The sequence below is a fragment of the Chenopodium quinoa genome, unplaced genomic scaffold (genome assembly GCF_001683475.1).
Source record: "Chenopodium quinoa cultivar QQ74 unplaced genomic scaffold, ASM168347v1, whole genome shotgun sequence".
Lineage (NCBI taxonomy): Eukaryota > Viridiplantae > Streptophyta > Magnoliopsida > Caryophyllales > Amaranthaceae > Chenopodium > Chenopodium quinoa.
The window spans coordinates 52001-65030 of record NW_018743021.1 but is presented as its reverse complement, the minus strand read 5'-3'; the positions used below and the strand labels follow the sequence as shown (position 1 = coordinate 65030).

At 32.4% G+C, this 13030-nt stretch overlaps 1 pseudogene; it reads left to right on the top strand.

Moving 5' to 3' along the window:
* The first annotated feature begins 8031 nt into the window (after positions 1-8031).
* Positions 8032-12709, top strand: LOC110730072 (annotated as a pseudogene).
* Positions 12710-13030: the final 321 nt, after the last annotated feature.

The following is a 13030-nucleotide window of genomic DNA, read 5'->3' as shown; positions in this document are numbered from 1 at the left end:
CAATTCGCCCTCTTTAAGGCATTGACTATCAGTGACCCGCGCTCCTTGGAGCATGATGTTAGCAATTGGGAGAAACTTCTCCTGCTTCTTGGTGGTTTTTTCACCCCCAAATTGCCCCCCCCCCCCCAATGCACCAATAATCATGGCTATCAAAATTAACATAATAATACACTTCATTTTTATTATTAGTGCTTGCTACCAATAAGCTTGGACAAATGGATACAGGATAACCCAACATCGTAACCGGATACGGCATATATATAATTAAAATAAGTACTACGTAGTACGTACTATCTATTGATATTACTTGTATCAATTTTGTACACCACCTCAACCTACTACGTATTATCTGTAGAATTAATTATATGAACAACTCCTGCAAACATATTACAAGTATTAAGTACTACCTCCGTTTTTTTTTAGTTGACACCGTTTGACTTTTACACTATTCACACACTACACTTTGACTCGCTTTTGTGACTTATAGATACGATAAAATATAGTCATATGAGATCTTGTTTGAATCTTCCTAATATATATTTTTATTAATATCGAGTACTTTTTATAATTTTACAATGTTGATAATTAGAGATATTAAATGTTAAAAACATGTGTTGGCAAGCGTGATATTAGAAAGGTGTCAACTAAAAAAACAGAGGTAGTATAACGTAAGGTTTAGACTAAAGAGTAAAGACTAAATACAATACGGAGTATAAAAAAATTTAAATTGTAACTAATTATTTTTGTTACATGTGTTCATATGTATACTTTTAAATGTTCTTTGGATTGGAGCAATTTTTTGTTGATTATAAATTTTAGAGAAATTCTCTATGGTAAAATCAAACTTTTTGACACATTCCTTTAGCCACGTTCGCCAATGTACAACTTTAATCTTTAATATTTTTAATTACCAATAAACAAAAATTATACTACATAAAAAGTTGATATTTCAATACTATTATTGAATTTGCAACTTGCTAACCCATGTGATCATGCAAAAAGTAACATAAAGTAAATGAAAGTTCGATTAAATGAAAAAAAAAAAGTAATTTATCAATCATGGATTCACATTCGTATAGTAGACATAAATTCTAATAAGGAGGACATTCTATCCAAAAGAAAAATCAAGGATAACAAAAACGTCGGCGAAAATGCTCCCAAATTGACGGTACAATAAATTAATACTAATTAGTTAACTAAAATTTGGACAAGTAGTTTGAAAAGCCAAATATTAATCTTTGATTTTAAAGTCTAACAACTAAGATGAACATGGACTGTTTTGGCTGTTTTTGTGTAAAGTCATGTGGATTTTCTTTGATAAACTTACTCCTTTGTTTTATGATACTTATTAATACCGACATATTTATAAATAAATATCATTTTCTTTACAACTATATACTATATGTATGACGGCAACTCCATGCATTTGTCCCTTTCTCGATCTCTGATGTTTCATTTAAACTTCGTGAATGTAACAGTGGTGTATAATGTATAGTTCTATAGTTTCACATGCATGCAGTAATATTTATTGTGCTACCTTCATTCATGTCTCAAATTAGGTGAAATATATCAATATACAATAGGTCCATACTCCATAATACTACTATGGATCGGATCTCAACTAGTTATGATTGAGCACGTATCAAGTGTTTGGAATAGGTTTAGGAATAGTCAAGCCTTGTGTACAAATAAATGAGTTGTGTTTATTAGAATGGGCCAAGAGAAAGTCATAGAATCATAGCGAGCTAGTGTCAATCATGCATATATAGAGTCCATGCATGGCCTATACTGTCCTACATGCAGTATCATGTCATGCTGGGCATGGCATATACATGTGACAGGTTCTTGCTGGATTGGGCCATTTTCATGTCGTGCTTGACCGATTAATCCTCAAACTTTAAAAGGCATAATCAAACTCGGCCATCCCCAATTGCCCATCTTTACAACTAATGTATGTAGTTATTATTTTACAAATTGTATTATAAGGTGACCTGGCCTATATATCACAAATCATATTATTATTGAATCTCATCTACATCATATGTCCGCTACTAATATACTATTATAAATTAATAATGATCATAAAATGTGAGTGTGAGTGACACTGATAATATGATAGGACGATATTTGCTAAGTGTGGTGGCGCATCATCAGGAATGAATGGTGGTGGCCTAAATGCTTGACCTCTAAGCCAATTGTCCAATTTGATGTATGAGTTAGATTTCAACAAGTACATGTATGGTTGTGGCTAAGCTAGCTAGGACAATTGCTATGATTGGTGAATCGAGGGGGGAAAAAATACATAAATTAAAATTAGGTAGACCTCTTTATCAAAAATTTAATGGGTCATAGTCAATATCTTAATTAGCTTGAATACAAGAAATAATGAAGGAAATCCAACTACCCGTATATAGTAGAATGTAGATGGATTGGAGCTATACAAATACAATCAAACGACGAATTAAGTCACATGTAAGCGGGTCCTTTCCACCCTACCAAAGAAAGGACATGGGTTGCCATGTGCTTTGCTACATAGTGAATCTTAAAAGTTTGAAAAAAAAAATAAATAAAAAAAAAATAAAAAAAAATAAAACACACTCTAAAATATTAAAATTAAAAAATCATTTCTTTAGTTAAATAAAGGGTAAAAAAAATTATGTAGTATATTTTTGGATGTTCACCCTACTCAATGCTCTTATACTTTCAAAACTGCTTAATGTTCTTATACTTTCATATTTTATATATTTTTTTTTTTGGAATTATAAATTTCTCAAATGAGTTCAATTTGGATGTGGTTTGAGGCAAATATACTAGGCTTATGATTGATAACAAAAGTTGGAAAATTAATTAAAATGATGAGAAACTGTTCATCAAATTTAACGTTTCCAATTCCAAATATTTAGTCGTGCACAAGCAAGTAGCAGGGCAATATTGCATTTTTATCCTTTGACTTCGAGCTAATTGATGTGGCAAGCAAGGCTGAATGTGGTCTTAACTATTACGAGTATACGGTTACACCACATCTATCTGAAACTAACAATATCTTAAAATTTTTGCGAGTTATAAATTAAATTGAGATATATACAAGTGTAAATGTGCGTTTAGGATTAAAGTGAGTACTATATAAAGATGTTTAAAAAAATGTTCACCAACACAAATATACGAGCATAAAGTATATATGGAGGAAGTAGACTCTTTATTCTTATAACTTAAGTTTTGTTTGGTTAAATTTGCAAGATATTTTAGATTTTGTGAAAAGGTTCCACTATACTATAACCACCAACATTATTGTGTTGGTGTACTAATTTATTTAGTATTCACAAAAGTCAACTTTTTATTTGTTAAAGAAAAAAAAAAGAAAAAGAAAGAAGACAAGTGTCAACATGCAAGACGTAACTATTGCAATATAAGTATGCAACAATGGTGATGAGTACTATGATAACCATTATATTCAATTCCTCATGCAACTAATTAATTAAGTTGTTGTTTTCAAATTATTATTTTATCAGTGTACGACAATAGTATAGGGGATTAGGGGTAAATCTCAAAAAGAAAAACTAAAACTGATTAACGTCTGGCATTAATCACACTCTCGGACTAATTAAGCGTGCCACACCTCAAACATCGTCGTCTAAAATTTTATATTAGTGTATTTGATTTGATTTGATATTTAATTGATGTAATTATGTTAATTGGCAAATGGCATTTAATTTCGTAAAATTCACGTTGTGGCATGTTAACTTGCATTGGCAAGCAACAATTGTCTCTTGGTTGGAGTAAATAAGTAAATTTAGGTCAAAATCCATGATTTAATACCCTATAATTGTTTTACTTAGTTCATTGTTTTTGTCAAAAACAATCATTAGTTTAGTTTACCCGCTATTTGGGTGCGGTTGGACTATAAGCACCACGCAAACAAAATATTTGCAATTTGTAACGAAATTAGAGAAGTGCACTGACGATTTTGTCAAGTGTCAACCTAATGATATTTGAGTTTGAATTCATGGTAAGACGGATAAAGTTATTGGATATTTTTTTTTATAATTTTATGAAGATCTTGACTTTAGAAATTTATATTTAAGTTTTTGTACATTTCACATAAGTTTTCGAAATTTTTATATAAGTTATTGTACACGTCAATTTTTGGATTTTTATATATTGGGGTACGTGGACTCACGGTGAAACAAACTTACTCAGTACTTTGTGTACTTGCTCTATGACTCTACACTACTAACATAAACTCAGGAATGAACCTTAAATAAAAATACATAATACTACGTGATTGATCGATCGATACCTTGATAAGATAGATAAGTAATAGTCCATAGCGTATTAAATGGTGAAATTGGATATTACATGGACATTTTATTTATTATAATTTGAACAACTCTGTCACATCCTTAATTATTATTAGTAGTACTAGTATAATCTAATTTGTGACAAAGGGATAATCTAAAATATAAAATTTAACAGTATTAATTAATTAGCTTTTTTATTTTTTTACCTATCTAGCTATGGGGGCCATGTCATATTGGAATGGCCTGGGTTGATGACTTTTCCAAAAGGCCATAATATTATTAATTATTTTATGGGATTCTTTTCTTCCTAAACCTATATTGGCATATATATTGTCTCACATGAAGTTAAATAAAACAAGCAAAGACAAAATTCATCAACTCGTATGTAACATTCTGTTGCCTGAGGAGTGGATTGTCGGTGGTAAGTGGTAGCATTAACTATTTTACTGTATTAGATTGGCCAATACTCAGGTATTTATTTTATTCAAATGGAAAATGTGACCTAATTCAAATTACAAATAAGGGTAGTCAAAAAGGTGAACCTTTCATTCTTAATACTCGTAACAAAGAGGTATTATTTGTGAGACATAAAAAATTTATTTGTTGCGAGTAATAAGAAACGGAGGTAGTACATTATAAGCAGTGGGTCAAGAATTCATTGTTATTCTAGTCTATTGACCAGATATTATTTCATTCATGTAAACACAATAAAATGCTTTTAATTTTTACACCCATCCAAAATGACTTAAATAATTCCATTTTATGTTTTGGATATGAGCTTAAGTAGAACAAAATCTGATCATAATAAAACTCTGATCATGTAAGGAATTATTTGGAATAATTTTTTCCTCAAACAACAATTTAATTAAAATAATACAAAGAATTTCATTAATATAAAAAAGAAAAAGATATATACAATCCTAATGGCTTCATATAAAAAGCTAAAAATGAAAAGAATGGACAATAAATAAACATTTATTGCATGGATTTACTCGTAAATTGTTGATAAATTATCAGCTTAGTACTAAAAAATGAAGTATAAAAAATATAGAGAGAGAGTAAAAAAAAAAAAGAACGCTAGAAGGGGACAGGGGAGAAGTACAAATTTGACGTGATCTATCTCATGAACTATGCACAACACAATGCACATGAATGCATATGGAGTGTATTTTATCCGATCTAGCACAATTGTGATATGCGTTATCCAACGTATATATTTTTAGTACTAAAAAATGAAGTATAAAAAATATAGAGAGAGAGTAAAAAAAAAAAAAAGAACGCTAGAAGGGGACAGGGGAGAAGTACAAATTTGACGTGATCTATCTCATGAACTATGCACAACACAATGCACATGAATGCATATGGAGTGTATTTTATCCGATCTAGCACAATTGTGATATGCGTTATCCAACGTATATATTTTTAGTGATAGTCTAGCTTAGCCCTACATATCTTATATCACCAACTTATTTGGTCATCCACAAAATTCATTTACTCGAAAACAGTTACTAAGGTTCCATTTAGCTCGATCCCGTTTATAATAAAGATAAGTTGATCTAACCAAAAATGACCTTTAATTTAATTAAAAAAAACACGACCATCTAATCTTTATAGAGTTTAATTACATAAACGCGTCTATGTACGAAGTACTCATGTGGCCATAAATACTGAAAACATATCTTAAAAACAACCGAATGATCCCTGACCCAGTACAACCTTCACATACAAGAGGTATTTTATCTAATACTGAGAAACAACTCTCATGACTTTCATAAATTGTTATTAAAACACAGTACACATTTAAAGGCACCTGCTTCTGACAAAATATCAATACTCTTATTAATGAGAGGATTACGGTGATTTATTTAATAAAAATCATACATTAAAAAAGTTAATTATATAAAGTTAAACCTTTTATTCTGTAAATGATGATTATGGACAGAAACAAAGCAAGGAATAAAGTGGGCCTTTAAATTAACAGTGTCATTCATTGTGAAAGTGTCGGTAACTTATTATTGAAATTATTCTAAATTCGTTTTCAAGTATAAATACGAAAAAATAAAGTCATAAAAATGTGGATTAAAAACCTTATCAAAGTATTTTATTTTATTTTTGGTACGATTCTTTATGGCAAGAGTGACAGTATTTTCTTTTCTTTTTATTAGTTACTGTCATTACATTAGAATCTTTTTTGTATTCACGCTAATTTGGGAATAAAAAAATTGTCTAAAATGTTATTGTAAACTTTGAGACTTTGTACTGTAGTGGTAACTTTAGTAAGAGTATACGACTGATATACAAAGCTAGAGTTCAATTTGGGACTAAAATACTTAATTCTATTTGTGGAATATTCATTTTTTTTAAAAAAAATATAAATTTTATAATGGTAAAATTAGTTATACTTGTGTTTTATACAATGCGGAGTACTTTTTATTTACGAAGTATTAGACTTTTTATCTTACAATGTTGTGTTCAAGGATTGTCATTGCAACCGTGCAAAATAGATTGAATTTTGTTATGCCGTGTTTGACAACAGTTTTTAGAAGTGTAGAAATTGTTACATACACGGGGTAAGGAGTAATAGTGTTTGAGGGGTTGACAAAATAGTGGTAGACGGTTGCTTTTATTAGGTTGATTCAATTTGTTATGTATATATACAGAGTTTAACACATCCAAGGAGTATTACACAATAAAGTTTTTTTGTTCAAATTGGGCAAAGAAAAATGAAAAGTGATACTAAGTTAGAAATGGTGGCCGAGAGCTGCCATTGCTTACCAAATTAAATTAGCAGTTAATCAATCACTAATATAATCGGTGGAGATCATATCTTTTTTGAGGAGTAAATTATTTAATAACCCTTTTCAGCCAAATATCTAGATTAGTAAATTTAATGATATGTTAAAGATACATGTTTTTGTAGTAATTATAAGGATAAATTTTATAAAGCTTTTTTTTTTTTTTTTAATATTATCATGACAAATTGTCGAAAGTAAAAGTAATTTTGTATTATCTTTACAATTACTCCGCATCTTTAATTTGATTAGATATTAGAAAAAATTTAAAAGGTTGATTTTGTGAAAGTACATATTAAAACAAAATTAATAAGATTTCACTTTTTTTAACATACATTCTCCAAATTTAACTTCTTTTTTTCAAACTATAATCGCGTAAATAATGTAAAAATGGCATAAATAATATCATTCATTCATTTAATTTATTAAAGATACATCATTTTAGAACCATCCCAATTCCCAAATATAACATGTCAAGAGTCTACCATGAACTAAATTCATGGGACACCCCAGCAGAACATAAGCAACCAACTAGGGATTCTCTCTCTCTCTTTTTTTTTTTTTTCATTTACTCCCTCATTCTTTTGTATTGTTTGCACCATTTATTTTTCCACGGTCTTTAAAAATACGTTCGATGACCAATTATATCTTTAAAAATGATTAAAGTGGATGAGAAATTGAGAAGTGTTCTATTTATATTTACTACAGACTTACAAAGTGCAATCAGTACACCGTATTTTATTTTTTACTTTTTTTTTTCCCCCTTTTCTATGTAGTAAGGAGAAGGTGTGTCACAACGTACGGAGTAACTGTTAAGTGTTCTACCGGACCGGAGTCTTACACCGTATCTGCAACGTACATAAAGGGTATACCTGTATTAAAAATTGATACTTGGTACAATTATTAAAATGTTGGCCTCTTTTATATAATTAAATAAATCTTCCATAATCATAACCTTCCAAATTTCTCTCCCCATATCTCTCTCTCACTCTTACTCTTTCTCACTTGACTTCCATCCTCTCTTTCTCTCTCTCTCTGATTTTTTTGGAGAGAGAAAGTTCTCCACCATCCATTTTTTGGGTGATAATTTCTTTGGTGTTCTGTTGCTAGATTCAGGCAAAAGATTAAGAGTTACACAAAAAGTTATAAGGAAAAAAATAAGGGTATTTTCTTCTCCCATTTTCATCGTAATTTCTCTGATTTTTCTTTGATTTTATTCCTTTTTACCTTCATTTCTGCAATGTATTAGCTAGATCTTTACATGGGTATCTTTGATTTCATCATTTTGAGCTGCAGATTGAAGTTTAATGGTTTATAATTGATGGGTATTCAGTAAAATTGAATTTTAAATAGTGTATGATTGAGAAATTAAATCAATCGAAAAATAGGGTAGGGATTTTGCAGTTCAAGAATCTATTTAATTGGTTTCTAATCAAATATACTCCTTCATTTCTTATTGGAATTGATTGGTGATTTATGTTTTTACTTTATTCATTTTTCTGGATTTTAGAGTATGTTCTGCTATTTAAATTTATTATAATTATTTTCATATTGCTTTTTAACCATGTATACGTTGAAAAGCATTGATTGGTGAGGAAATTAGGGCATGATTTAAGGATGAATTCTTTTTTCCGTTCCTTAGATTTGAAGCAATGATCTTGTAGTATTTCATGTTTGTTTCTGCTTTCCATTTTAGTTATAATTTAATGCAAGAAATTGTCAACAATTGTATATGATTTGCTTTTATATAATTTCCACCGCTTTTTCTAAGAGTGGGGATGGGGACTGTGGTTGGCCTTTTCCATGGAAAAGATTTGTAGATTGGTTTTAGCATTTTGGGACCCCACCATTATGTTGAAATCTTGTAGATTGGTTTAGTATTTTGGTGGGCTGCCATTAAATTCCAATTTACTTCTTTGACTAGTAGATCTGTTGCCATTATAATCATGGTTTAGGCTCCTTAGTCTATGGTACTGTCATTGTTATTTACCTTTCCGGTCAGACCGTCTTATACAAGATTTTACGTGTGCGCGAACACTTCCCGAGTTTGATGTTTTTCCATTAGATTTGATTGTGGAAGTCTGAAGTGAGTATTAGTAATCATCTAGGTCTAAGTAGCTTTGGTTCTTCCATCATTTATTACTGGTGTTTGGTTTTTCTGGTAACTTAAAATGTAATAATGTAAGTGTAAAGTTTTACTTAATTTGTTCAGTTTGAAGACTTGGACTTATTATATTGGTTGGTGGGTTGATGATTTGTTGGCTACAATTTGTTGTGCTTCTTGCTTTTGTTTTTTCTTTACCAGAATCTCATATTAGGGTATTATCTGTACCTAAGTTGCCAAGATATGCACATTTTTGACATGTTTTTGTATGGATTTGTTGATGTAGGTAAATAATCAAGTCTAAGTAGGATGAAGTTTAAGGATGGAAGGTCGATTTCTCACCCTGATAAAGCTGTGAAGATCGTCCCCCTGTCGTTCATCATTGTTCTGTTATGTGGGATATCATTCTATCTTGGTGGGGTATTCAATAATATTGATACTAAAGATATCACCGACGCGGTTACAAAAACAGAACAAAAACGGACGACAAAATCAGCTGTTGCACCTCTACAGATTAAGTCTGTTTCCTTCCCTGAATGTGGCGTTGAATACCAGGATTACACTCCCTGCACTGATCCAAGGGTATACACAATACTTTGCTATTCATATCATAGATACTTTTTCCCCCCTTAAGTACACTGCTCAAGTTATGTTGGTTATATGTCTTGTGTATCTTTATACAGAGATGGAAGAAGTATGGTTACAAACGGCTTGCTTTCTTGGAACGACATTGCCCACCAATATTTGAAAGAAAAGAGTGCTTGGTGCCTCCACCCGAGGGTTATAAAATGCCAATTAGATGGCCAAAGAGCAAGAATGAGTGTTGGTACAGGTGATTTTTATTGTCAATAACTCCATATAGTTGTCCATGGGCCTTGTCATACTAGATTATGTGGTAATATCTAAAAATAAAAACTTGCTGATTGTGTGAGATTATTCTTGTGACTTATTTGTAGAAATGTGCCATATGATTGGATCAACAAGCAGAAGTCTAATCAACACTGGCTGAAGAAAGAAGGAGAAAAATTCTTCTTCCCTGGTGGAGGCACGATGTTTCCTAAGGGAGTTAGTCATTATGTAGATCTTATGGAAAACTTGCTTCCTCAATTGAAAGATGGAACTATTCGTACTGCTATTGATACTGGCTGTGGGGTAAGTTTTACATCACCTGAGAATAGGATAGTTTAAATTTATGTTAATGGGTTCTTCCTGAATGAAATATCGCTCTATATTGGAGTGTATAACCAAACTATTGATGCTGTAATTAAATATTGATATTATGAACTAATTGACTTGAAGGTGGCTAGCTGGGGAGGCGATTTACTGGATAGAGGAATTCTTACTGTTTCCCTAGCCCCAAGGGATAACCATGAGGCACAAGTCCAATTTGCCCTGGAACGTGGTATTCCTGCAATCCTAGGAGTTATTTCAACACAACGACTTCCTTTCCCTTCCAGTTCGTTTGATATGGCTCACTGCTCAAGATGCCTTATCCCTTGGACAGAGTTTGGTATGTTCATTAGTTTATGTTTGTTTCAGCTCAGAGGTTTTTTTGTGTGAAATTTAGGTTGAAGACTTTCACCTAAGATCTCTTATAATCTGGTTATCCTATGTTAATGCGGATGTAATTTTTTGAAATGCTGTCTCTAGGTGGACTCTACCTCATGGAAATTCACCGTATACTTCGGCCAGGAGGATTCTGGGTTCTTTCTGGACCACCTGTGAACTATGAGAACCGTTGGCGAGGGTGGAATACCACTGTTGAGGAACAAAGATCAGACTATGAAAAATTACAGGAATTGCTTACATCTATGTGCTTCAAACTGTTCAGCAAAAAGGATGATATTGCTGTGTGGCGGAAGGCTTCAGACAATAGCTGCTATGATGAGAAGCTTGCTAATCCTGATGCTTATCCTCCCAAGTGTGATGACAGCGTGGAGCCTGATTCAGCTTGGTACACTCCTCTACGCTCATGTGTGACAGTCCCAAACCCAAAGTTCAAGAAATTGAGTTTGAAATCTGTGACAAAGTGGCCACAACGTTTGGACGTTGCACCAGATCGCCTCTCTGATATTCCTGGTGGGAATGGTGGTGCCTTCAAGCATGATGAAAGCAAGTGGAAGGTCAGAGTTAAGCATTACAAGAAGTTGGTTCCGGCCTTGGGAAGTGACAAGATAAGGAATGTTATGGATATGAATACAGTGTATGGAGGTCTTGCAGCTCAACTAATTGAGGATCTGTTTGGGTTATGAACGTAGTGTCCTCCTATGGTCCTAACACATTGCCTGTGGTTTATGATCGGGGTCTCATTGGAGTTTATCATGACTGGTAAGTGGTAACCGAATATTTCCTTTCTGGACAAGAATCTGGATTTGCACCATTCACTATTCTTTTTGTTATACATTTACTATTCTTTTGGTAGAAGATCAAAGAAAATGATTGAAATTCTTTGTGATTGTTCAAGCTTATGCATCTCCATTGACAAGCATCTATATATGTTCATTTTCATTGCCGCCCATATGCACATTACTAAATCGTGGAAGTGGCAATGATAATGAAGATGAAGAAACAAAAACTATTGTCCGATGGAGATTCATTACCTTGGTTGTTTGCATGACACACTTTCCATGTGGTAACTTCACAAATTCATTATGGGGTTCCTTACTAACGACCTTTATGTGATTCAGGTGCGAGCCATTCTCTACTTATCCAAGAACATATGATCTTCTTCACGCAGATGGCCTCTTCACTGCTGAAAGTCATAGGTAACTCCTTGTTTGTAATCCCTTATCATTGTTTTATATCATCATCTGAGTCTTGCAAATACTTTGCCCCATCACAAGCAAAAAATGTAGTCAAGGACCTTTGTAATGTATTTTACTATATTATTTGACAGGTGCGATATGAAGTATGTGCTCTTGGAAATGGATCGAATTCTTCGACCTAGTGGGTATGCTATCATCCGGGAAAACAACTACTTTGTGGATTCTATCAGCACTATTGCTAAGGGGATGAAGTGGGAGTGTCGCAAGGAAGAAACCGGTTACAACAGTGAGAATGAAAAGATACTAATCTGCCAGAAGAAACTCTGGTACTCTAAACAGAGTTCAAGATGACAAACTACAAGAGTCTTTGAATCAAGAAGGCCATCGAGTTTTCTGGTTGAGAATGAAATATAAGTTATACTTGATGTGATTTAGCGAAAGCTCAAGAGCACAGGTCTAGAAAGGCAAAGCATATATAGATGATTCTTTTTGCCGCACGAGAAGGAACGTGCTGTCTATCCAATTCATTATAGAAGAAATTCAAAGGTTAAAGAAACCAGAGCTTGTCATACTGAAATCAGTCGATTTTAAAGGAATATTAGAAAACAATAAGATCTTATTATTTTGTAGTTAATGTATTTTTTTTAATCAAGTTTATACATGCTCCCAACATTGTACTTAAAATAGCCAGTACCTTAAATTTTGTGCACGTGATGATATAAAAATGTGCTGAGATTTTTACATCATGAATTGTCAGCTTTTATTGCAACTCCAGTGGTTGTTTCTGAGGATAATCTTTGTAACAAATGTTTATCTCTTTTCAGTCATATAGAACTTCTTGTGTCAATAAAAAGGCTCTTTTTTGACTAGGTGGCCAGGTGGGGGTAAAAGGTGGCCAGGTAGAATAAAAAGAACTAGTGGCTAGGAGTCATTGGATCATTATTTTTTGGTTCGAATATAAAGATGGCTTTCGGGGTGTGTCAATCCACGTGCTTTGGTGTTAGTTAGGTCCAGTCCACGAGTTTCGTGACATACTGTGCCGGGTCAAAGTTATCAAAAGGTTGGCCCTTT